Source organism: Lampetra planeri, chromosome 34, assembly GCF_965212315.1.
Source record: "Lampetra planeri chromosome 34, kcLamPlan1.2.h2, whole genome shotgun sequence".
NCBI lineage: Eukaryota > Metazoa > Chordata > Hyperoartia > Petromyzontiformes > Petromyzontidae > Lampetra > Lampetra planeri.
The window spans coordinates 7,064,871-7,092,648 of NC_136140.1; positions in this window are offsets into that span (position 1 = coordinate 7,064,871).

The window sequence follows — 27,778 nt, forward strand, 5'->3', positions numbered from 1 at the left end:
TGTCAGAAAAAAACAAAGATCCCCCGTGTAGCTTTAACAGACTGTTGGGGAAAGTGCTGTTAGCGAGCACCTTTAAATGCCGGCACGGCACACGAGGAAGTGGGTGGCCAGCACCGCGCCCGATCGTCTTTGTCTCGCTCGTGGCGATGTTTACACACCGCACCAGGTACTCAATTGAGGCTGAGTCGACCTCGGGGAGGCCCAAGACCAGTTTAAATAATCGTCACTGGTGTCGCCGGGTTAATAGCGCAGCGTGCTAACCACGACGCTACCGCTCCCCATGTCATCCACACACACACACTCGCGCGCAAAAAAAATATCCAGTTCATACTGAATTGTATTTTCTAATGTAAGCTGGTAATCTTCGAGATGCGAGAAACGTTATACGAAATCCGTGGGTTTTAAGAGAAATGGTGGTAGTGGGGGTGGGGAGATGCTGTGTTAAAAAATTCAGGAAGCATTTTCTAAGTGAAAAAATAACCGCTTGCAATATATATTAATTATACAATCGAATTTGCAAATATATTTCGGCAATATCCCATTAAAAATACATACCTACATATTTATATTCACACCAGCAGATATAACCTCTTGAGACCAATTGTCTATTTTTAAGGGAGATCAGAGGCAAAAAGGAATAGAGCGAACGTGTAACATAATTAACCTGATATCAATACGAATAGTAAAGAATGAAGGTGAAAACATTTAACAATACAATCATAAACAATCATTATATATATTAAACGTAAATTAATATCCAGGAAGATCAATGTTACCTGAACAGAGAGGTGTTGCAAATATATTTTTCCATGTGGTTCGCATCCCTGCCAATAGATCTGCTTATTTCCAGGGGAAATTCCCACGTCGATTATTCCCACTTAAGGTTCAAGGACCAGGGGATAAGGCTCCAAGTTTATTTTGCTCATCCAGGTGAGAACAGGTCAGACAGGGATAGTCGCATTTGCACGAGTGACTTGGGTCACCAAGATTACAACAGGAAACACATTCCGGCAGAGAGAGTTGGTAGGAACGTTGGGTTGCTCGGTCAATGGCCAGGGTCAACGGCGGCGTGGTGAATTCCCCAAATATGGCCGACTGTGAGGGTGGGCACAAGCCGGCGTGAGTAGGTTAAACGTTGAGTTTTATAAGGGCACCACGGGGTGACCAGCCCCTCCCCACCCAGCCCTACCCCTCCCACCCCCCACCCAGCCCCACCCAGCCCCTCCCCACCCTCCCCACCCAGCCCCTCCCCTCCCCACCCTCCCCTCTCCACCCAGCCCCACCCCTCACATTTTTAGATGCACGATGGACGGACGGACACAATAATCCCCTGTGGGCTGGTGGAACCAGGTGGTTCCTACCAGTATAACCGAAAATTAAGTAGAGCAATGAAGTAAACAGACGTCACATTGAAATCGAAGCAAAAGCAACCACTTTACAGAAGAAATCGAAACAAGACACGAACATAAATCTCTACTACATAAAGTAAGTGTCCTGTAGCGAAAGTTGTCCCTGAAAAATCTCCTTCATAAACCATTCGTAGTAAAATTAAGTTTGAGAAACATCAAAATGGATTTAGAGTCACTAGTGCACTACACCAGCATGTAAACAGAGAGGGATATGTCACGTAACATTGCAAGTGAAGTTATATACAGATAGATTGTATTTATTTCAGTAGCAAGGGCCCAATAAGCTGTTTTTGGGTGCCCTGCGACGGTAAAGATGTTATACAGTACAGATAATACTGATTTAGCAGCTTAGCATCAAACTATGATGTATATATGGAAGAATATCCAAGGATATTTTTGTGGCAATAAAAATACGGAGATAAGTAATCACGTGACTCTTCCTGCGCTAAAGTCCATAACAGAGCCAAATGCTGAGAGTGGATATGTCCTCACCGGCTGGAGCCAAGGCCTGTGCTGTGCTTTCTCCCTATCCCCATTCTCCCTAGCCCCATTCTCGCCAGGCTTTTGTGAAAGATTTGGGTGGATCTTAGGAGGGTGATATCCTGGTGGCCACATCTTTTTAAGCTTCAGGAAGTTGGCTTCCCACGCTGGTGGTGCTGATATTGGACAACTCCTGGCTGCTTCCAATCTACAACAACCTTCTTTCTCCGCTGGGTTGGCATTGTGCTGATGCTCAGTTGTTCGAGCTTCCAGCGGGGACCTTGAGCAATGCATTTTCAAGAGGCATGGTCCAGGCTCTTCTAGTTGCAGACCTGCCATGGGTGAAATGTATGAATACTGTACCAACAGATGGTTGTCTACTACTACTGCCAGAGCACAGGTGCGGTAACTCGAACGCATCCATTCATCTTAGATTTACTGGCTCGGGAAATTGAGACTTTTTAGAAAAGTTTTTTTTGGCAGCCACTCTCCAAATCAGTCTTGCAGTTGTGACTCCGTTTCCTTTATTTTGCCATTTGACGTTGGGGGATGCTGCTCGGCAGACTCACGGTCAGGCAACCGTACTGCCCTTGGGATCTTCTTCCAGTGTTGTCCTCACTTTACTATCTATCCCCCGTACGAGCGATTTGCATCAGCCAGGTAAAAACATCTGTCACTCAGAAGATGGTTTTGATCGTGGCTGTCACCCCTGCCAGACGAGTGCAGGAGTTGCAAGACGTTATACTGTGAGCCCTGATATCTGATTTTACAGAAATAAACAGGGTAGTTTAACCAGTGCCAGCAAGGCCTGCTCTGCTAGCCTAGATATTGTCAGAATCAGAAAATGAATTTTTTTTATAATTTCATATATATTTTCATTAATGCTCTATGTATTTTACAAATTTCGTTCCCATCAGTCTATTAACGTCATCTCATTGCTAATCTCTCCCTCAATTGCGCTGCTTACAATGTAGCTCATAAATTAGATCTTTTATCCAGTCAGATTTTCCACCTGTGCTGTCTCCGTCTCTCCTGGGAACGATGTTGTTGTCATATTCTTTAACCAATCAGATTTCAAGTTTGCCATGTTGGGCGTATTCTTTGACACGCCGGAGCCTTCTAGCTGGCCTAGCCGCCTACGTTAGCATTTTTCGTGTGGCGTGATCGGAGGACCAGTTAGCTAATTGAAGCTAGCACATAACGTAGCATCATCTAAGATTTATGTAAACTTTCTTTCGTGACGTTTAGATTTTTAGATGTCGTGCTTTAGATTTTTTTCTGTGGGGAAGCCTGTTGAATCCTGATTGTGTTATTTGTGTTATACGGCATTTTTGCTTTCTTGGTGGTCGTATGAGTAAATGTGACTGGTTGTTGTGAGTTTGTTCTTGTTTCTTTGGTAACGACATTGATTTGGGCGATGCGATGTCTATTTGTGATGCAGCATCCTGTCATACTGCGTAATAGTGTTACATCCTTGATGGTTTCAGTCACTATGTATTCATGTCTCTGCGCAATTAGTGTATTGTAACTCCCATAGGTGTTGAGCCTCGTGTTAAATCACTTCATTCCACTCTATAAATGTATTGCCACTGTGAATATTGGGTGGTTACGTCGAATGACAATAGCCTATAGCCCTAGTGTCATGGTGAGATTATTCGAAGGCGGTTTAATTGCAGGAGAATAGCACTGCAGGCCTAGGTGTAAAATACATGGCCCGCCACTGCATTTAACACACCCATGTGACTTTCTTGTCAAAGGTGATGTCTGTAAGGGCTCTGAATGAGAGCTCTGCTCCATGTCCTGATGTCTCAATCCTTCCTCTGACTAGGGTTGCCCCCACTGAGGTCCTAAAAAAAGACCCGAGACAAATCCTGGGAAGAGTTGAGCATTATTCTGGAACTAAAAAAAAACTGTTGTTTAATATATCTGGAAGAATTCAAGATTTTCTAGCACGGCTACCTGGGAAACCAGGACATGTGGGAACCCTCTCTTATGATAAGGACAGTTGTATGGATGTTACTTGATGTTCCCAATGCTATCAGGTCTAAACTAACATCTATACCTGGTTCCACTTCACATCGACTTTTTGTCCTTTGCGGGAAAAGATACCTGGCAGGGTTGCTTTCAAATCCAAAACTCGCTTCTGATTAAGGGATACAGTACATCTTGTGCCTTTTGTTATGTGAACTGTAGGGCCGGAAGGCGGCAGAGTGTTGCAGTGGTAGCAATTGTACCTCGCAGTAAGAACGACCTGGGTTTTATTCCCAACTCGAGCGCCTTTTTGCATTGTACGTGTTTACGTTCTCCGCCTGTCCTGGATTGATTTCCTCCAGGTTAACCGGTTTCCACCCATAGATAACAAAAAAAACCACAGACTGTGATTGGTGCTTGCCAAACATCCCAACGTACAATCCTGCTGTGCTCTAACAGCCTCCGTTTCAGTTACTGACATTTGCAGAGCGGCCACTTGGGCTTCTCATATATATATGTGTGTAATGGGTTCCGGAGACACTTGTAGAGGTAACTTCTTTATTACAATACAACACTCCAGCAGGCCTGATACTCTGTTACAGTCTAGGTACACAGCCTAGGTACACAGCCTAGATACACTACTCTGGCTACGCTCTGGGGTCCTCCGGCTACAATTACCCTAGGGGAGGCTACCTGACCTGACCCAGCCAAGGTGCGGGTCTGGACTCTGGCTTCCTCGGAACTCGCCCTTACAAGGACGTACCACCACTGGCCCTCACAGCGTCCCGGCCCTTACAAGGACAAGCGGGACGAGGGGGCCCAGGGTCTTAAGCTGGCTGGCTGGTGGGTCTTGGGTCTTGAGCTGCGACTGGCCCCGATCGGCCAGGGAGCTGCCCTTTTATTCCTCGTCCCCAACGAGGGGTGGGGTTGTGTGCGCCCCCAGATATCCCACAGAGCACACACAGCCCACCCGTTGGTGGCACCAAGGGGCTTAAGTGTCTGGGGTGCCTGGGATCCTAGCGCCTGGAGCCGAGGGCTTATCTGTCTAGGGTCCCAGAGCCCCCAGCAGCCCCTCCCCTGTTATGGCACTACATATGCAATAAACATTACTGGTGAGACATGGAGGCTTATGCTGAGGAAAGGTTTGGTGAAGCTGTGCCGTGCTCGGTGGCTCAGGGTTACGTCTCTGGAAGGGCTGCCGGCCATTTGCATGGGGTTACTCGTCTGCTAGGTGGAAATTGTATGGTGCGTGTCTCGTTGTGTAAAGGGGCCGTCCATAAATGACGTCACGCGATTTTGGACGATTTTTACCCCTCCCCCCCCTTTCGTCACACGGCGTCACAAAAAGTCAGACCCCCCCTCAAATATGACGTCACAAAGCTCTGTCCCTCTTCCTCAAAAAGGAAATATGCTTCAAATCGCTTTAAACTATTGTCATTGTAGTGCATATTTAATGTGGCGCTGCACTCTGATGTTGTAAGTGAAAACATTTATTAAAAAGTCTATTTAATTAAGTAGAACGTGTTGTCTATATTTATTTAAAGTAGTGCATTTTGATGTGACGTCACATTTCTCAAACCCCCACCTTTCGTCACACATCGTCACAAATGTCTGACTGACCTCCCCCCCCTCTCTAGGTGCGTGACGTCATTTACTGACGGCCCCAAAGTAACATATGTTGGGTTGTCACCGCTAAGTGTTATTTAAATAACACAAACTCCACCATACCGGGTCCCTCTCTCCTCCTCGGGCCTGCGATTATGGGTGTTTTTGCTGTGCCCCCTTGCATATCCTCGCTTACCGGGCCGCTTTGGTGCACCGTTCAATCTAATCCGTAGTCTGGCACTGCAAGTATTTGCGACAAGCCATAGTGATAAGAGTTTTAGCCACTCCAGTTTCGACGAGTCCTTCTTTCACAGGTGGCAAAAATGCATTGATCGTGCGGTTTAGTGCATCGAAAAATAACATTGGTGTGTGTGTAGTGGTTTAACGCGCGCCAAGGGGGGTAAGTGTAAACACGTGTGGGCTGGGAACAGTGGGGTTGTGCTGGGAACAGTGGGGTCGTACCGGGATAGGCTGGTGTTGCTGGGGGACAATGGAGGAGACAGAGATGGCCCGTTAGGCAATTAGGGATGCAGGGCAGTGATTGGCCGGTTGTTGTTGTCAGGGACAAGGTGGCGCCGCTAAGTCTGGGAATGGGGACAGGTGGTGCCAGGGGCTGGGGGTGCGGGGCGTTATGGGGGACGCCAACTAATTAATTGAGAATTAATGAAGAGGGGGATAAATAGGGGAACGTCAGAGCAAGATGGGGAGTTGTGCTGGGAGCTGGATGGAGTCGGTCAGAGCGGGAGAAGAAGAAGAAGTGTAGAGTAGCAGTGGAGTGGAAGAAGAAGTGTAGAGTAGCAGTAGAGACGGAGAAGCTGAACGAGAGAGACAGTCGGAATGAGACGGACAACCCGAGAGAGAGCGACAGTCGGAGTGGGACGGAGAAGCCGAGAGAGAGCGATGGCTGGAGTGGGACGGAGAAGCAGAGAGGGGAGTCTGGAGAGACGGAGAGAGAGAGGGACGAACGGAGCGAGCGATGCCAGCGGAGCGCGGTGAGTGAGCGGAGAACGCACTAAAGGATGGTGGCGAAATGTGTTGTGTTGGACAAAATAAAGTGACAGAAAAGGAAAAAGTTGTCCGCGTAAAGTTCAGCACTACATATGTAATCAAGCGGAGACTGCCTCTCATGGCGCCTGTCTGAATGCTGCGCTATCTCTGAAAAAGAACCCAAGTCAAGGTTTATATCTATAACCCCTCATACGCGCCGACATGCCCAGGACACATTTGATATACACAGCACATTGCAGCTAGCATGCTTGGACTTGCAATGTATTTGCACTTTGGACACAATTCTATACATATGTGTATATGTTCTTATGTTTTTTCGGTAAAGTCACGTAATACTTGCAGTCACGAAAGCTTCAAATCTAGAAATATGTGTATATGCACAGCGCGTGTATACATTTCGGCAAACCTGCATTTTTTACGGACTTGTGAACTACAATTAAATATGAATGCACCACTCTCTGCGTAAGTGTGCACTGGTTGTCAGGTAAACGTGAAAATAAATTAACCTCGTATGTGCAGGGTGAGCCCCAGCCACGGTCTAAATGTCATGCAGCAGCAGTGGCGTGAGTGACGCGAACATTGAATATCTTGCAGTGAGACCAATCAGTCCTCGCTCTGCAACCCTAACACGCAAGCACTTTCATGTTTATGGCCGCTGTGCGCGTAACAAAGCGCCCGTGGCAAATGTTGCACGTTCATTTTCTTTCTTTTTTTCCATCTCGCGCACACTTTTCAAACGATGTCGCAGAAAGTGAGAGCAAAAAAAAAAGATTGCATCAGGCCGCCGTCAAGGTGTTCTGCCCCCGCACAAATACCCGCACGTCCGTGGAAGCAAAGCACGCACTTAGCGCGTTCTGCGCCCAGGACGTACAGAGAGGCACGGCCACCGAGCTGCACTGAGCTCCCGCATGCCTCGAAATAGATTTTTGTAAAATCGATTAAGTACGACACACGTACTTTATTTATTTCCTTTAAATGGATTCCCTTTAACATTTTCAACAACAACAACAACAACAACGACGCAAGAGTGAATAGAAGCGAGGTGCACAGTGGCACAACACCGACGCACGCACCGGAGATGCGGGGGTGTTCCTCGGCTGTGATCTATGCAACAGGAAATATACAAAGGGATAAGAAGAGATAGCAGCAGAGGCAAAGGATAGCAAGAGGAGGGAGGGAATGGGGATGTTTGGGGGGGGGGGATTGATTGAGGTTACGGAACGGTGAGAAAGTCAGGTCCGAAACGAATCAGCAAAGGGACCACGTCCTCGTGGAACCCTGCTCACGAGGAATATTTATGCCTCGACTCCAGTTGTTCATAATGAAGCAGTGGGTATGGCTCCGCAGATGTAGCTTCTCCCCATGTGGCTTTCTTAACGCTACGTCGCCACGCCACAGCAGTGATATTACATTGCCAAGTTAGCACTGTTTGCTTGCATGCACAAAATTGAATAACATAACATGCCGTAGTTTTTAGTTTTAATTCACCAAGCGACATTGTCGAGCACGGTGAAGTATGGTAGTATTAACCCCCACACTCACGTGGCACGCAGAGGCCCTCGTACAGCGATGGATTGACAAAAGGGCTGGACATGCACACGTCTTTTATTTGAAGCTTATGCATATTTAAGATCAGCCTTATAGACTGTTTTCTCCATTTGCTCAGCTTTGTAAGATGAAGTGCTGAAAGGATGTGCATTTCCACAGTGTATTCAATCCCATACACATAACGTTCAACATTACGTAAAGATAATAAAATACAAACTAAATTGTCATGTACATTCATACTGGGAGTGGTTTATATTATAATGAGCAGATTACACTCGTTCGAATCTGTATGTGACGAGATAACACATCATAACAGTAAAAGTAATGCAGGCTGGAAACAAATAGAATTAACAACACGAAACACGTGTGCAGCATTGTGTGTACGAACGCTCTCAGCCTTATCCAGACCACCAGCTCCAGAGAACTGCATTTTGCCGTTCTGAACCGCCAGCACGTGTGCAAATGTGCGTGAAATGCCCACCTCGGTGGGATGGTGAGACTCCACGACTGCGTCGGTTGTCGCGGTGGCGTAGCTCGCAGATGCGTTGCAGAGTTGTCCGACGCGCTAGCCCCGTGCCTTGCTGCTCGTTTAGATGTCCGACGACGTTTCGGTTCGTGCAGAAGATCTCTGCACGCGCAGGAAGATGTCGGGCACCATGTGGTGAAACCAGAGATGTAAAACCACCTTGCCTGGTGTACAAGGAGGTTGTGGGTTTGTACCCGACCCTGACGCCGATATATTTGGAGTTTGCGTGTCTCTCTCGTCGTGCTCGTGTGGATGTTTCTCCGGGTCTTCCGGATTTTCCCTCCACATTTATAAACACGCGTTTAGAGTATTTGGCTGCTATACGTTTCCACGTGATAAGCCACTTCGTTGAACTATCATTTGTGGCCAAGTCGCTTCTGAAAAAGACCTACATTACTCAGTGGGCCTTACCTGATTAAAAAAATAGTTTAGTTTAGTAGTACGAATGCATATCAATCACTGCTCGCAGTTCACAATTAGAATTACTGACGCCTAGGTACCAACTTCTTATTCATCATTGCAAGTCGTTGAAATTGAATGTCTGCACCACTCCATTGTTTGATAATGGGTAAACACAGCCAAACATTCCAGTCTATGAGCTGTCTAAACAATACTCTCCTGGAGCACATCAGGTGTCCTTACTGTGTGCGTACTGCACTCAATTTGGGGTGAATACAGAGGAGGGGCAGGGTGTGAAGGAATTTTACACGCAAGCATGGTTTCACCATTTGCATCACCACACACACGATGCTGGTTTAACCATTGTTCTATACGATGACATTTTGAGCAGAATTTCACAGGAAGTGACTGACGCTCCTCGGCACATGGAGCGAAACGTTGGACACCATGCCGAACAACACGAGGGCATAACCAGGAAACACATCAGAGAGGTAGAAATTGCATACTGCAGTTGGGATCCTTTCCCCCAATCACTCGCTTTAAAGAGTGCCACGTACGGGCACCACGAGCACAGTCGGAGGAACATGCGGCTACCGAAATGCTCCTGTTATTTGTTTGCGGTTTACACGTTTATCTTCTGTGCTGCAAGGAAGAGATTTCCCCTTAATAGGGAGACCCAGCCGTTCCACTGGAAGGGAAACGAATGGCTCTGCCAACAGCCAAAATGCCATCTCCACGAGCAAATGAGACTTTGCCCATGGGCTTCGGATCATCGGAGAATCTGAAAACACATCAATAAATGCGAATGTGCAATAGAACGTCTGCCACCGGATAGAAATGGAATTGGGTTAATAATCAACTCAGCAGAGCCCAGTTCAGTCAAACCCAGCAACATAAATTCTAGATTTGAGTTATCGAGGGTGCTCTGAAAATGTGACATCCAGGACTGAGCATCATTGTTAAGACAGTTTAACACGTGGTAGGAGGCTTTCGCGACCAATATCATCCATATTAGATATTTTTTGGGGGGGGGGGGGGGGGTTAAATCGCGTAAATATATAAATGCGTTGTTAAAACCCGCCACCACCCGACACAGTTAAACAGAACATGCCAATTCGTCACATGTACAGCACACTGGTATGTTGGAGAGCCAAGCCACACCATTTACAATCTGACTATGACGTATCGCCAGTAATTACAACTAGCTTCATCAGGCGACAGCCAGATTTGTGGAGAAGTCTTACTGTTTCGTTCCTTATATAGAGGCGTAGATGTGTTGATCACGCGGCTGCGCTCTTGCGCAAAGTCTGGGGGGGATGGTTGGTGAGTCAACGTACATTATGCATGTGCATTATGTGAGCGCAGAAGCGTCGTCACCACATCTACGCCACTATATAAGGAACGAAACAGGTTGACTTCTCCACAAATCTGGCTGTCGCCTGATGAAGCTAGTTGTAATTACTGGCGAAACGTCGTACTCAGATTGTAAACGTTGTGGCTTGGCTCTCCAACACACCGGTGTGCTGTACTAGTGACGAATTGGCATGTTCTGTTTACGTGACAACCCTTACTAGTTGCCTGTGTTGGGTGGTGGTGGGTTTTAACGACACATTTATATATTTACGCGATCTAATCCAAAGCACCTATATTATGGATTATTAATACTGTCCAACTAAAGCTATGAATAATCCTGGAAAATATAAATAATAGCACAATTACAGACCTTTTAAAACCCATGGTTAACAGTCCTCCGACGCCATGTCAATCATTTGAGTTGTTTGACGACACTTCACCATGCTCATGGGGGTCAGGAACCAGTACAGATATCACTCATCGCTGATATCTGTGGCTGGAATCAAACTCAGGACACTGATTTTAGAGCGCAGCGTGCAAACAACTTCCCTGTCACTCCATCAAATTTATATTGAATAATATTGGAAGACCTTACATGATTCGGCATTGGAACACTTTGTGAGTTTTTGAAATTTAGAAAAGCACAATATATTGGCAAGGATTACTAGCCTACAGCACCGGTTTAATATTAGTACCCCTAGAGCAGGGGTCGGCAACCTACGGCTCCGGAGCCGCATGCGGCTCTTTACAGGCTGCTTCTTGACGATATGTACAGTATGTACTCAGATGCATTGCGGCTCTTGAAATACTGAATTTTGTACCGAATTGGAAAGAAATGGCTCTTCTTGTTATTTTGGTTGCCGACCCCTGCCCTAGAGGCATCAACAATTAAGACGCTTTGTGTTTTCTGGATGTATTGCGTGCAGGTAGTCGACGGAAGCTTCCCGGAAAACTGAAGAAGCTTCCAGAAGGGGCTCCTCAGCACGCGGAGTGAAACGTCAGACATTGTGTCGAACGGCGCGCGGCACAACCCAAAAACACACATCTGAGAGCTGATACAACAGGGCAACCGCGACAAACCCACGCAATACTGTAGGTCTTCTCTTTTTATTCCACCATTGATTTTTGTAACACCTATTTGTTGAAGTGGAGGTAAGGGAGCGGGTTTGGGTTGGCCCTGCCTCATTTAATTTAAACACTCTTCACAGAATAACTATAGCACGCTACGTGTATGGAGTTAGTGCAGATGCAGCCAATGCTTTTATTGGAAGGAATTGAGCACTTTCTCTTTAATGCAAGGGGTCAATTTGGCCGTGACACCTGCGTGCGGGATATATAGCGTGCAAATGTACGCCAGCCTGTTAACCTCATTGATCCTGTGCTGGGAAGGATTTATATCGAGGGCTTTACATTAGAGCCGGGAGAACCTCCTGATCACAATCCAAGGGATTGTTTAGCCCGATTAAGACCGTGGGCTGATCCTACCATGGATCGTGGCCAATTTTTTTCAACGAGCCAGAAGTGGGAGGGAGGAGTTTGCGTCTTGCCAGCGGTTGAGAGGCATCGTGGTCCCAGCCCGTGATATGGAGCAGAGGAACACTCGTCATGGTGACCGTTGGGTCTATTAATGAACACATACAATTCCCTCCGATGTTCCCTTCACCTCACCTAACTAAAGCCCTAAATCCAAAATTGTAATAGGTGCAGCAGGTAAAGCGCCTGATCTTGCTCCTTGAAGATCACCCGTAATGAAGCAAGCATGAGCCCGGGCACTGTGTCTGTGTGTGTAACGAGGCTCACAGTTACACACGCAGGCCTCGGAGGACAGAGCCGTCCAGTGACGGTCCAGGCAGAAGCCGTGAGCTGGCGCGATGGTTTGTACCATCGGACCGTGGAGATCGTTAACCGTGGCGAGTGAGCTCCCAGACCTACGTACGGGGTTTGAGCTAGGCTGTCGTTTAAAGGTACCAGTTGACCGGTAAATGCCAACCAAGGAGGTAAAGCATTAACGCTACATATGTTGCCAGGTGGCTCAGCGATATCATGAATGCCTTGCAGTCAGATGGTTGCACATTCGAATCGTGTCTTGGGGTTGACTGGGCCCCGTATTCCTTTCAGGGTCGATGAAATTATTACCATTTCGTGGAGAAGACAACAGTGGCTGTCCTATGGACATACTTGCCCCCAACATCAGAATGTGGATTGTTTTTACCATTGTCTCAGAGCTGTAAACAGATGATGAGCACTACCTCAAAGTTAGTTTGAGCAGTAAATCACTGACACATTTGACAATAAACCAAATGCGTGTGTTGGTGACTTAGTTTGTAATGTAAATGCAATTCTGTTAAAATACTTAATATTTTGCAGTCCCTATACGTTCTTAACAATCATAAGGTTATGCATCATTTTGCATAAAGAATATAGCTTGATGCATATATGTTACGAGCAAAATTGCTTCTTCCCTTTATTGTCTTTTTATCGATTTATACAGTATATATATAAAAATCATGCCATTGTTGGCATTTAATGAGATAGAGTATCCATTCAGAACTCTGTCCAAGAAAAACATATATCTGTGTTTTAGACAGTAACCCATGGAAATATATTTCACAAAAATACTTCTGAAAATACCTTTTTATTTAAACACGATGGGCGACACTTGATCACACACGCTGCTACAGAGAGAAATGTTCATCAAATAACAGTCAAATATATATAGTCTTCTCAGCAATGACATTTAACCAAGTAAAGTTCAACACCCTAACTTAACGCGATGCCTTTTTGTCTGGTCATTGACGATTGGACTGAAACCATAAACTCATCACACTTGTTCATAATCAAGTTTTTTTTTTTATAACATTGGTCGCGAAAGCCACACTTGAGAGCCTGGTTTAATCACAGGCACCTAAAAACCAAATTTGAACCCAAAATCTCAGCGGTATCCGTTGAGTGCTTTGACCCCTGAACAACCTGGCCCCCTCGAATATTGTATTGGAATTTCAATTTAAAAAAAAAATCTAGGCCAACCTCAGATTATCATATATATTCAAAAAAGGGTATGCTTGTTCAAATGAGCACTGGGTGATGCCCATGTATGTTAGTGGTCCAGAGTCAGTTGCAATTTGTTTCCATCGTGCATGATCTATCCACTGCTGGATGAAGGCCTCCCCAGGCCATCATCATCTTCCACTGTCTTGTAAAGAAACAATTTATCTCGCTCCTGCACATGAGCCGATTTCATCGCTACATCTTCATTCGCAACCACCACTTTATTTTATAATACAGTATTCACACTAGTTTGCCGGCGATAACTTCATTAACTACACAGTTTACTCAATACTCTCATGTGCTTTCCAGTTTTTTTTCGATGATGTATGTCTTCGATTGTTTAGTGAACTTGTTCTATGTGATTTACAATTTAATTAATTTTCTCCATGACTTTTCTCTTGCTCATGTTCATCATTTACTGGAGACTCGGTTCCATTGGTTGTTACAATGACTATGTCACCACTGAAAATGAGATGACTAATGTATTCTCCCTTCATATTTATGCCTTTTTATTACACCATTGTTTCTCGGAACCAATTTTCTTCACATCACGTCGTAATTTTATCAGCCGCAGTGATATGATACGCTGAGTCAACCGTATATTCCACCTACTGAGGTGTATCGCAGTCATTATCCTAGTGGATAAGGCGGTGCATGTGCAAAGTGGTGGGAGGGCCAATGGAGAGCATCAGCCTGTCCAACGGACGGACTTCCCTCGAGTCTACTTTGCAAGAAGCAGCATCACGTGCCCCTCTGAGAGTGCGTTTGTGACTGGGTCTTGAAGAATGTTTGTCTTCCAAGGCCAAGCAAGAGCTCATTTTAACCAGAATAAACCTGGGACATGTGATATCGAGGATTCGCTGTGTATGCCTAGAGTCGTTGATATAGGCAAAACAACTAAGCATTTTTACCAGTTAATCTTAGGGGGGTTGGAAATATAAAAAAAATGTCTTCCCCTCCTTTATATATATATATTTTAATTGGGAGTTTGAAATAGTTTTGTTAAATGAAGCAAGATGTGGGCAACATAATATGTACCATTGTTATTGTCTGAATGATCACTTGTCTTCACACCTGTCGCTCGAAGCCGAATGAGCTTTCAGGTCATTCAAATAATACAGGTTTTTTTAAATTAAGGTGTGCAGTTTATGAAAACGATGCTCACTCCATCTGTAGAACAGGCTGGTGACTGGCGTGTTTTGCATGCAGCAAATGGGTTTGGAATGTTTCCAATTGTCTTTGCATCCAAGACACAGTGTGGTAAATGCAATGCTATGCCTTCACTTGTATCTCAAAGTAGCGAGCCGTATACCACCACAAATCACCAACCTAACACTGCCCGCCCCTCCTCAACATCTCTCACAGGATACATCATTGACCGACAACACCAATGTTCCAAAATAGGGAATTATCTTGGACAGCGACGTCTAACCTGCAAAGGTTACACGTTGCCGGCTGTCACCTCACGTGTTATGCATTGCGACTGATATGTCACGACAAGCAAAAAAGAAAAAAAACAATGGGCATTGCGAGAATACAAACGAAGTTGTGATTTGGATAGGTTTTACCCTTTCTGGCAATAAAACAGGTGTTAAGATGCTCAAACACCAAACGGAAACCTTTCGTAAGGTATCATGTCTGCATTAACCAAGCGGACTTGTAGTGAACATGTAAACAAAAACATGCTCTGGTAATATATGCATTGTCCTTTAAAAGAATTGGTCTACACCAGAGACAGCCTTCTTCAGGTCCAATGTTGTTACGTTGTGATTTATTAAATGCATCACGAAGCAAAACATTTTACGGAACTAAAACATTTTGCCAGAGCACCGAGAAAGGAAGAAGTTGAAAATAAAAAAAAAAACACTTCATTTTTAAATAAGTAAATAAAAGTTCACATTCAGACTGTGGCTTAGCCATCGAGTGTGAAGGCGGTGCAACTGCAAAAGCCCCACCACTGGCCGTATCGAGGCCCAGGGCGCCAGGCTACGAGAAGGGGGCTTTGGGGGGGGGGGCCCAAGATGTAATTTATTGCACCAGGGCCTGTGCCAACCCACGCTCAGTCCGAACCGCTCGCATCAAATCTGCATATTCCCAGGGTCACTGCTCACAACTCCATTAGCCTCACAGGCTCAATGTCAAGGCTCCTGCCGTATGGGGATGCCTTGCAGCGGACACGCGCCGCATTAAGGTTCTCCGCTCAGATAACATTCTTAATGATAACCGTAAATGCACTCCGGTCCATTACAATTACTTCAAGCGAAAGGAAATTCCGACAAAGCGCAGCTGGCTGGATATGCGTTACTTAATTTGCGAACGGCTGCGGAGGTTGGAGGTGGTAAAGATGGATGAGGTTGGTGGTGGTGGTGGTGGTTGAACCTTCAGAAGACAGGGCGGGCGGGCGGGGAGGGTGCCCTTATTCCTCGCAGGTTTAGCAAACAGGTCACACGCTGTCTCAGCCGATGTGAGAGAAAATGTCTTGTGGCATGCAATACGCGGGCGATGGAAAATTTACGTCAAACGTATGGCCGAATGGTTTTCCAATCCTCCACCCCCCACCCCCCTCTCGAAACTAATAATTTGTGACAACACCGAAGCACCTATATGCCCTATTCAATTGCCGCATTAAACACCCCCCCCCTCCAACAACCACACCGGGGCATGACAATGGCCACAATCAACTGTTGTCATGGCTACGCTTTAATGCGCAGGGAATAAGACCACGTGCGTTCGTTAAACCGCGCGTTTGTGAAACCTTTCCAATGACCTGGTGGCCCTTGCAAAATGTATATATAATCAGCAGGCGATCTATGGGAAATTATGTGCTTGCTTATTTGTGTACTTCCAATGCTCCACAATTGCGCCTGACGTGGATTTGCGTCTAAATAGGACTCTTCGTCAGAGCGAGTCGTTGCCCATAAGCATCTGGCAATTCATCAGTGTTGGTTCAAGCAAACCCGACTCTTATTTTGAGACGCTGAATGTAAAAAAATACTGGGTCCAGAGTTTGTTTGTGTCGAACCGTTGCTGCTGAAATCCCGGTAGGCTTTGTGGCTGGTGAGATGTGCACAAAATACCTTATACTGGTAGGAACCTCCTGGTTACACCAGCCCACAGGGGATAATTGTGTCCGTCCGTCCGTCGTGCAGGGAGGGGCTGGGTGGGGAGGGGAGGGTTGGGAGGGGCTGGGTGGGGAGGGTGGGGCTGGGTGGGGAGGGTGGGGCTGGGTGGGGGGTGGGAGGGGTGGGGCTGGGTGGGGAGGGGCTGGTCACCCCGTGGTGCCCTTATAAAACTCAACGTTTAACCTACTCACGCCGGCTTGTGCCCGCCCTCACAGTCGACCATATTTGCAGAATACACCACGCCGCCGTTGACCCTGGCCATTGACCGGGCAACCCAACGTTTCTACCAGCTCCCTCCGCAGGAATGTGTTTATTTTCATGTGGAGGGACAGATATGGGAAAGAGGCATGTTGTCTGAGTATTTATTATGTAGCATACATCCTGCCTCTATGTTATTGATATTTTGAAGCATAGTGGTCATTGATGGAGTAAGTTTAATTCAAATTGATGTGGTTGATGTCATGGAAACAAACATTTCCTGCATGTCAAAACTGTACCTTAAAAAGCACTTGTACACTCACAGTAATGTTAACTTAAAAACACCATTGCTGACGGAAGGGCCTCCACTTGAAGCAGCGCACTGGAGAGGCCCTCTGGATGGTGTTTGGCCTACTCTTCCACGCTGGTCAGACATCTCGGAAGAGGTGAGGGGAGACCCACACTCTTACTCCACCCATATGCGGCCTGCTGATTGACCAATTGTGGTACACCTATTTGCACCGCCGGTTGAACAGAGGCAGAGGGATTTAAGAAACGTGCCCACTATTTCGACTGCCGCGCCCCAGGAGGTGGAATCGGCGAATCGAACCAGTGACCTCTGGAATTCAAAGTGCAATGTGTTAACTATTGCACGGTGGCAGAATTCCACGCGATGCAATTTGGTTTAATTTAAGGGGGGTGTAAGCGTTGGAGCCATGTGGCAATGTTTGAGAGGACCTGCTTTATCACAGCTCAAGGCCAAGAGGGTAATGTCATAGCCCACTCGGAGCATGACTCAGATCCTCCTCTGCCGTTTTAACACTTCAAATCCCTCAGCTTGAATTCCCAGACTGGCAGCAGTAAGCCATTGTTTTGTATTGTGTCCTGGAATAAGCTTACAACACGATTCCCCATCCTACCCATGGACCTTTGGCTTCCAGCTATCCTGTATGTGAAAATGTGTTATTCGGTGGCAAATGTAACAAACAACTGGAATAATTGGATCTTGTTGCATTTGTAACAAGTGCATTGTAATATAATTACTCCATTTATTTGTGTATTTTTAATGACAAGGTTGTGTGTCAGAGGCAACTGAAAGGAAATGTACAGCTTGGACGTAATTGTGGGATTCGCAAGAGAACAGCTGCCTCAAAGACACATTGATGAATAACATTTGACAGAGTTCAATATAACGAAAACAATAACACTCTAAGGGCTACTTCGGTCCACGGAATTATTGGAAAAAAAGAAACTGCCAAATAATTAAATGAATCCACATGGGACCTTTGTATACGCACCTACTATCTTTACACTAATAGGATAGGGAAAAAATGTTTTTCATTTTAATTAGTGCTTTCTCATGCCTCAATTAAAGGACAGCACTGATTGCATGTCAATAGTAACATCACTTTCTGGTCGCCTGAGGTTTTAATTAAAAGTAATTGGTGATTTATAAGAACTGCTTATAGCCTTGAAAGCGGAGCTGCAAACAAGTGTTTTTTTTCTCTCTTTTTTTAGAAACCTCAGTGGATGTGCGATTATTTTGTTAGACCATAGCATGGCCCTGGTATTATAACGATGCACGTTGCTGGCCACGTCCAAAGCGATGCAGAGGAAAGTGAATGGGTTTGCATGTAACTGACAAAATCAATTCTGGATGCTCAGAAATGTATACACTTTGGAAAGACATGGGCTGTATGTGCGTGCGTGTGTGTAAGATCTGGACACAGTCCTATCATGCCCAAGCAGCTTCTGTTTGGTTGGATAGAGGAGGGCTAAATGGGCACGGCTTGGGGCAAGAGAAGAGATGGATTACTGCGGCACAGAAGGACGTGGAGCTGGTTGGACCTGCTGATGACTGAGAACAACGGTGTCAAGATCGGCCTCTGTGAAGGACACAACTAACTGGACAGTTTGAGGCAGTTGCCCTCCAACAATAGCGGCGGGTAGAGGAGCAATGCTCACAACAACAAGCAGAGAATCAGGCAATAAAATACAACAAGCTGGCATAGTGGGGAGCACAGGTGGTGCATCTGCAAGCCATCTCACTCAGTCAATCCATGGCACCTGGGTCTGTCCAATTATCATTTGCCGGCGAGCCTTTGACACTTAATGTCACCTCAAGATGAAGCTATTCTAGATTTGAAGTTTTCGTGACTGCACGGTTAAGCCACGCAGGTGAAAAAAATATGTAAAAAATAAAAAAAATATAAATAAAATACAAAATATAAATAAATCACGACGTTATGATTGCAGCACAAGCAATCATCATCAGGTGTGACAACCACAGCAATAAAATTGTTTTACTGAAATGGGAGAGATGCCGGAGTTAAGGGGATTTATATAAGTCAGAGAGGGGGTTGTGGGGGGGCGTTGCGTGTGCGCTAGGGACTGGGACGTGAGACTGGGCAGGGGGGGAGTGGGCGGGGTTGTAAGTAACCTGACGCAGTGCCAGGTGCGCGGGTGGGGATGAAGCAGAGGTCGCAAACGGGTTTTGATTCCTTACCCGTACCCGGCCGCACCAGGGTCGCAAACGGGTACTCGTACCCGGCCGTACCCGTAACCCTACCCGTACCCTACCCGTACCCGGCCGGGTACGGGTAGGGTACGGGTATCGGGTACCTGATTGCGACCTCTGGGATGAAGCCATGTTGCAGGCGCGGGTGGGTTGATTCTAGGAACTTGAATTGTGAGTAGAGACAAGACGTTGGGAAATGAGTGACAAACAGTTACTCACCAGTGACTCACGGTCTACCCGTACCCGGCCGCACCAGGGTCGCAAACGGGTACCCGTACCCGCAGCATCAACATCCTGGCACCAGACAAACTCCACTCTACATCCTGGCACCAGACAAACTCCACTCTACATCCTGGCACCAGACAAACTCCACTCTACATCCTGGCACCAGACAAACTCCACACTACATCCTGGCACCAGACAAACTCCACACTACATCCTGGCACCAGACAAACTCCACTCTACATCCTGGCACCAGACAAACTCCACTCTACATCCTGGCACCAGACAAACTCCACTCTACATCCTGGCACCAGACAAACTCCACTCTACATCCTGGCACCAGACAAACTCCACTCTACATCCTGGCACCAGACAAACTCCACTCTACATCCTGGCACCAGACAAACTCCACACTACATCCTGGCACCAAACAAACTCCACACTACATCCTGGCACCAGACAAACTCCACTTTACATCCTGGCACCAGAAAAACTCCACACTACATCCTGGCACCAGACAAACTCCACTCAACATCCTGGCACCAGACAAACTCCACTCTACATCCTGGCACCAAACAATCTCCACTCTACATCCTGGCACCAGACAAACTCCACTCTACATCCTGGCACCAGACAAACTCCACTCTACATCCTGGCACCAGACAAACTCCACTTTACATCCTGGCACCAGACAAACTCCACTCTACATCCTGGCACCAGACAAACTCCACTCAACATCCTGGCACCAGACAAACTCCGCTCTACATCTTGGCACCAGACAAACTCCACTCTACATCCTGGCACCAGACAAACTCCACTCTACATCCTGGCACCAGACAAACTCCACTCTACATCCTGGCACCAGACAAACTCCACTCTACATCCTGGCACCAGACAAACTCCACTCTACATCCTGGCACCAGACAAACTCCACTCTACATCCTGGCACCAGACAAACTCCACTCTACATCCTGGCACCAGACAAACTCCACACTACATCCTGGCACCAAACAAACTCCACACTACATCCTGGCACCAGACAAACTCCACTTTACATCCTGGCACCAGAAAAACTCCACACTACATCCTGGCACCAGACAAACTCCACTCAACATCCTGGCACCAGACAAACTCCACTCTACATCCTGGCACCAGACAAACTCCACTCTACATCCTGGCACCAGACAAACTCCACTCTACATCCTGGCACTAGACAAACTCCACTTTACATCCTGGCACCAGACAAACTCCACTCTACATCCTGGCACCAGACAAACTCCACTCAACATCCTAGCACCAGACAAACTCCGCTCTACATCTTGGCACCAGACAAACTCCACTCTACATCCTGGCACCAGACAAACTCCACTCTACATCCTGGCACCAGATAAACTTCACTCTACATCCTGGCACCAGACAAACTCCACTCTACATCCTGGCACCAGACAAACTCCACTCTACATCCTGGCACCAGACAAACTCCACTCTACATCCTGGCACCAGACAAACTCCACTCTACATCCTGGCACAAGACAAACTCCACTCTACATCCTGGCACCAGACAAACTCCACACTATATCCTGGCACCAGACAAACTCCACACTACATCCTGGCACCAGACAAACTCCACTCTACATCCTGGCACCAGACAAACTCCACACTACATCCTGGCACCAGACAAACTCCACACTACATCCTGGCACCAGACAAACTCCACTCTACATCCTGGCACCAGACAAACTCCACTCTACATCCTGGCACCAGACAAACTCCACTCTACATCCTGGCACAAGACAAACTCCACTCTACATCCTGGCACCAGACAAACTCCACTCTACATCCTGGCACCAGAGAAACTCCACTCTACATCCTGGCACCAGACAAACTCCACTCTACATCCTGGCACCAGACAAACTCCACTCTAAATCCTGGCACCAGACAAACTCCACTCTACATCCTGGCACCAGACAAACTCCACACTACATCCTGGCACCAGACAAACTCCGCTCAACATCCTGGCACCAGACAAACTCCACTCTACATCCTGGCACCAGACAAACTCCACTCTACATCCTGGCACCAGACATCCTCCACTCTACTTCCTGGCACCAGACAAAGTCCACTCTACATCCTGGCACAAGACAAACTCCACTCTACATCCTGGCACCAGACAAACTCCACTCTACATCCTGGCACCAGACAAACTCCACTCAACATCCTGGCACCAGACAAACTCCACACTACATACTGGCACCACACAAACTCCACTCTACATCCTGGCACCAGACAAACTCCACACTACATCCTGGCACCAGACAAACTCCACACTACATACTGGCACCAGACAAACTCCACTCTACATCCTGGCACCAGACAAACTCCACACTACATCCTGGCACCAGACAAACTCCACACTACATCCTGGCACCAGACAAACTCCACTCTACTTCCTGGCACCAGACAAACTCCACTCTACATCCTGGCACCAGACAAACTCCACTCAACATCCTGGCACCAGACAAACTCCACACTACATACTGGCACCAGACAAACTCCTCTCTACATCCTGGCACCAGACAAACTCCACACTACATCCTGGCACCAGACAAACTCCACTCTACATCCTGGCACCAGACAAACTCCACTCTGCATCCTAGCACCAGACAAACTCCACTCTACATCCTGGCACCAGACAAACTCCACTCTACATCCTGGCACCAGACAAACTTCACTCTACATCCTGGCACCAGACAAATTCCACTCTACATCCTGGCACCAGACAAACTCCACTCAACATCCTGGTACCAGACAAACTCCACTCAACATCCTGGCACCAGACAAACTCCACACTACATACTGGCACCAGACAAACTCCACTCTACATCCTGGCACCAGACAAACTCCACTCTACATCCTGGCACCAGACAAACTCCACTCTACATCCTGGCACCAGACAAACTCCACTCTACAATGGGAGAGTGGTGGTAGGAAGCTTGCAGCGGAGCAAAGAATTCATTCCCTGCGGAGTGCATATCAAGAGGAATTTAGCATATTTATGGGAAATGCAGGTATGCGATTAGTACTACTATGAAATGCGTAGGAGGATTGGCGAGGGGTTTAAAGTCATTATGCCCATGCATTATGCAGGGTTAGCAGTATCAAAGGGAGGGAGTAAGGTTAGAATTAATAAAGGGAAGGAATGTTAATAATATGGCGCCGCAGCAACTAATATGCTTTTAGACTATACATTGTAATATTACACTGTGTATTATTCTACTCACCCAACTGTATACCAAACTGCTGTATATTCACTATACAATTACGATACTATATATTACCTAATACATTGTATTAAACATTACACTTTATTACTATTTATTATTATACAATATGCTATACACTTTACCATTGACCGTCGCGTGAAAGGTACTAAGAGGAAGCAACGAAATATGTCAATGGGAGAGTGGTCGTTGGAAGCTTGCAGCGGAGCAAAGAATCCATTCCCTGCGGAGAATACAAGATATATAGTCAATGTCAGTGAGTGGACTGCGGTCTGAAAGTCACCGTAAACGTGAACACAATCAGTTAAAATCCGAAATGGTTTATTACGTCCTTCCAATGATTGCTGAGCCAGAATCCATCTTCTCGGTTTAAATTGTCTCTGTGTTTGTATATGTGGATCGCCTCATGGACGAATCTCTCATGGTAGCCGGATGGCTTGCAGAGAACCTCTGTCTTGGAGAAGTCAATATCATGTGAGCCCACTGAATTGTAACAGTTATCTGCCACGGCTGAGGTGTTTGTCCTACCGTGTTTCAAGTCTGCTTTATGTTCACGGATGCGGTCCGACCCATGTCGTTTGGTTTCTACAATGTAACTGCTGCCACAGAGGCAACTTAGTTTGTAAACGCCAGGTTACTGTATGTCTGGAACCACGTCTTTAACAGACGGGACCAGATCATGGATTTAATGTACTGTGTTGAATCGGACCTGGATCTTGTGTTTTACCAGGATTTTGGAGATCTTTTTTGTGACCCCAGCAATGTAGGGTAAGGTGATGGTTTTGAAAGGCTCCTCAACAGGATCCTTCTTGGTGGTTGGAGTGATGGTTTATAGCAATACAGTATATAATTTAATGTTGGGGTTGTCTATGGCAGTATATAGTACGGTGTAGACTCGTGTGATGTAAGAGAATAAAGTTTAGATGGAAGCATATTATATGTTTTACGATGTAGAATTGCAATGTATTACTTACTGTTAGTAACTCAGCTTATTGTAGAGTATATTTAGTATACTGATGATACTATGTAGTTTATACTTTAGTTGTTTACGTGGTGGTTTTAGTTACTGCAGCTACATACTATTAACACTCCTTCCCTTTATTAATGCTACCCCTATCCCCTCCTTTTGATGCTGCTAATCCTGCATAATGGACGGGCATAAGTAGTACTAATCACATACCTGCATTTCCCATATCCACTCCCTTTGATGCTGGTAATCCTGCATAATGCACGGGCATAAGTAGTACTAATCACATACCTGCATTTCCCATATCCCCTCCCTTTGATGCTGGTAATCCTGCATAATGCACGGGCATAAGTAGTACTAATCACATACCTGCATTTCCCATATCCCCTCCTTTCGATGCTGCTAATCCTGCATAATGCACGGGCATAAGTAGTACTAATCACATACCTGCATTTCCCATATCCCCTCCCTTTGATGCTGCTAATCCTGCATAATGCACGGGCATAAATAGTACTAATCACATACCTGCATTTCCCATAAATATGCTAAATTCCTCTTGATATGCAAATTCTTTTGTCAAGGCGCCCTTTCCCCCCCTTCCAACCCAGATTAAATATACGCTCCAAGCATGGTGCTGTTTCATTCAGACGCTGTCTCCCCGACAGACCTGGTCTTCACCTGAGGACGGCTGCTTGCGTTGTGGCCGAAACGTCGTGAGAATTATTTTATTATGTTTAATTTTTATTATTTTATTATTTCCATTCTACGTGACTTTACCGAAAGAACCAAGAAGATGAATCCCTGCAGTCGCGAAAGCTTTAAATCGCTCTAACTAGCATTTATCGTAAAAAAAAATTCCATGTTTTTTACCCCAGTAATTACCCTGTAATCGCGAAATTTGTATGGGATAAGGGTAAAAGGTAAGGTAAAATTAAGCTCGTTATTTTTTTACCTTTTACCTTACCTGCTAAAGGGTAAAAGGTAGGGTAGCGCGATTGTATTGTGGTAAGGTAAAAGGTAGGGTAAAGTTTCTCTTGTTTTTTTTACCGTTTAACTTTTACCTTACCTTGCCGAGGCCTAGATGAAGCTAGCCTGGCACAAGTGCCATCGTGACATCACAGCCACTTAGTGGCTAACGTTAGTTATTGTTTTTGTTTTATACCTCTATGGGTGGCGAGCAGTGATGTAGTGACTAGCGGGACTGTACTTAGAACCCGGCGACTCGAGTTAGATTCCCGTTCATGACCAATAAGTCCAAAAACAATGCAGATTAGTTGTCAATACATATGTAGTGACATCGCAGACGTCACGTATGTAGCGACATCGTGGATGTCACTGGGTAATGCCGGCTCTAGCGAGGCACGGCGTGCGATGCATTGCCATCGCAGACACCCCGTATATGTGGGTATAGTACCAGCCCTTGTGGGGGCTCGGTGAGCGCTAAGTCATCGCGCTGAGTTTCACCACGCGTGGCGTGCAGTGCCGACCCCTACAGGACGGGGTGTGGGAGTGTCAGCCATGGAATGAGGTTACCCCAGGCCATGGCACTCTGGTTGACCCTGGAAGGCACGTGTCGAGTAAGATCTACACAGGGGCCCCACGTGGGGGCTGGGGGTGGTCACGTGCCGGGCGAGATCCTGCTAGAGGGTTCGAGAGGGTGGTCCTGGCCAAGGGCGGAGCCAGCCGCGGCCAGCGAGCATATAAACCGGGTCCCCGAGAGGGAACGGGGTTCAGCGTTGCTGTTGTCATCTGAAGATCTACGTTCTACGTCCAAGAAGAAGTCAACAACACGTGGACCTGGACCCAAGCTGGGGTCCGGTCCGTTGTAACTACTCCCAGTGTAACTAGTGTAGTTAGCCTGGTGGTTCACCATCATAGGTTGTTATCTGGTAAAGGGGCAGTTACCCCTTTTGTGTTAATGTATTAATAAATGTGTTGCCTCCAAAGCGGACGTCTGCGACTCAGTTGAATCCATTACAAATACAACATGGAAACATTGGCAAATCATATACTCGACCCATCATTTACATTTTTAAAAAATCTTGTATCTTTAAATGTACAAAACTATTATAGCCAGAGGTACAGATTGTTATAGCGTCTTATATTGGGTAGATTTTGAGATAGCTCCCGCAGATTCTCACTTTAGAGACGTGTGCACTGAGCTGAGGTTGAATGCTTGAAATAAATACAAAGGGGAATTATTTATTTCCGACAAAAAAACAACTGCTATTTCACAGCCGATTTTCAACCGGATATACATATGCAAAATCATATTCAGAGCATTTATATAAATGTATCCGCACATTCAATGCTTTTTAAACATGTTGCCCAGACTGTAAAATGTATGGAGTGTTCTCAATGCATAATAAATACAAATCAACAGCCCTTTGTCAATCCACTGCTGAATGAAGAGCCATTTATGTCATGGCAATAATGGGGGTTGTTCGACCATACTTCCTCATGCTGGTCAGTATGGTATGGCTAAAGGGGGGATGGACTGAGAACTGATTTACCTATCACTTGTCGCGACTGATGGCAGCCGTGGTGAGGAATACAACTCAGGTATCTGGGTGCGCGTACCGCTCCCCCTCTCACTACATCCCCATTGTTTAGTTCATGCTTGACTGCCGACTCATCAGTAGCTGCTGATGTGTAGATAGAAAGAGCATTTCTGATAGGGAATGAACTAATGCCATTTCAATACGCTTAGAGGGCAATACATGAGAATTTAAAAAATATATGATTTCCTAATCTCAAATTAATATATTTTTATTAGAATTTATTTTCATTTGACATTTTATTTGCTTAATTCCAGCCATCATTTGGATTAAACTTAGAACCACATTTCCTTTTATAAGCCATCAAAGCTGAGTCAATGAGGTAAATGATTAAAGGACTTATGGAAAAGCTATGTCGATTTCTAGCCTGTCTTTTGCTCTGGTCATTTTGGTAGCCTTATGCGCATAAACATTTGATATTTAAATGTGTTGAATTTTGCAAATGCATTTTCCCTACACCTCATTTATAGGTTGGCTTCACGTAATTAAAACATGCGATAATTAATGTTATCATTCGTTTATTGCTCTTGATAAAACATTTTGCACATTCTCCTTTGCTGACCCGAGGATGTTGGCTTAAGTCTTCAGAGCAAATTAATTCAGATATAGGACAGAATCTTGAAATAATATCCCGAAATACCGGCACATGCTCGTGATTAAGCCATATCATTCAAAATAGCTTTCATTGTGTTTTTTTTTTACAAAAGCTGCGGCAGTAAAAAAAATGGGGGGGGGGGGGAAACCTGACATTCCTACAATAATTTTGCCAAAGTGTAATGTAGCTCTCAGAGACGCCGTCTTGTCTTCTGTATATGTGTAATGCGGGCGTAAGCGACCTTCCGGAGGTGACGTCACGGGGGGTGGAGTCATGTGACGTGGGGGTAAGGTTCGGGGCTTTAAGCGGGTAAACCGGAAGGGGAAGGTAGTCGGGGTGTGAGCGGAAAAGAGAGAGGCCACGCGGGCAAGTGTGGAGAGGGGGGGCGCCGACGGCGATCGGGAGCCAACCCCGAAGATAAGAGGAAGCTGCGGAGTGGTGTGCAGCTGGGGAGGAGACAGCCAGGAGGGCTGCGTGTTAGAGGCAGCGGTGTGGCTGCCAGGAGGAGCTGCGGAGAGAGAGAGAGAGGGGGCTGCTTGTTAGAGGCAGCGGTGTGGCTGCCAGGAGGAGCTGCGGAGAGAGAGAGAGAGAGCAAGAAGCTGTGAGAGCTGCGGAGGGAGAAGAGCAGCAGAGAGTACAGCCAAGGGGGGGGCGTACAGGATGACGCCTCATGCGGCTACAGGATATTCGCCGTTTTACCTTATGTATGGTCGGGAAAACGTGCCGCCGGTGGATGTGCAATTGGGAACTGGGGTGAAGGGACCTCGGAAACCACTTCCTGAATACATCCAGGACACGGTTCGCCGAGTCACGGAGGCGCGGGAGAATGCCCGCGTGGCTACGGCCAAAGCCCAGGCCCGGAACGAGCGATATGCGCGACGGTCTGAGGGGGAGTGCCCTTGGAAGGTTGGGGACCTAGCCTGGCTTCATTGTCCACAGGTACGTCCGGGGACCTCGCCGAAATTGCACA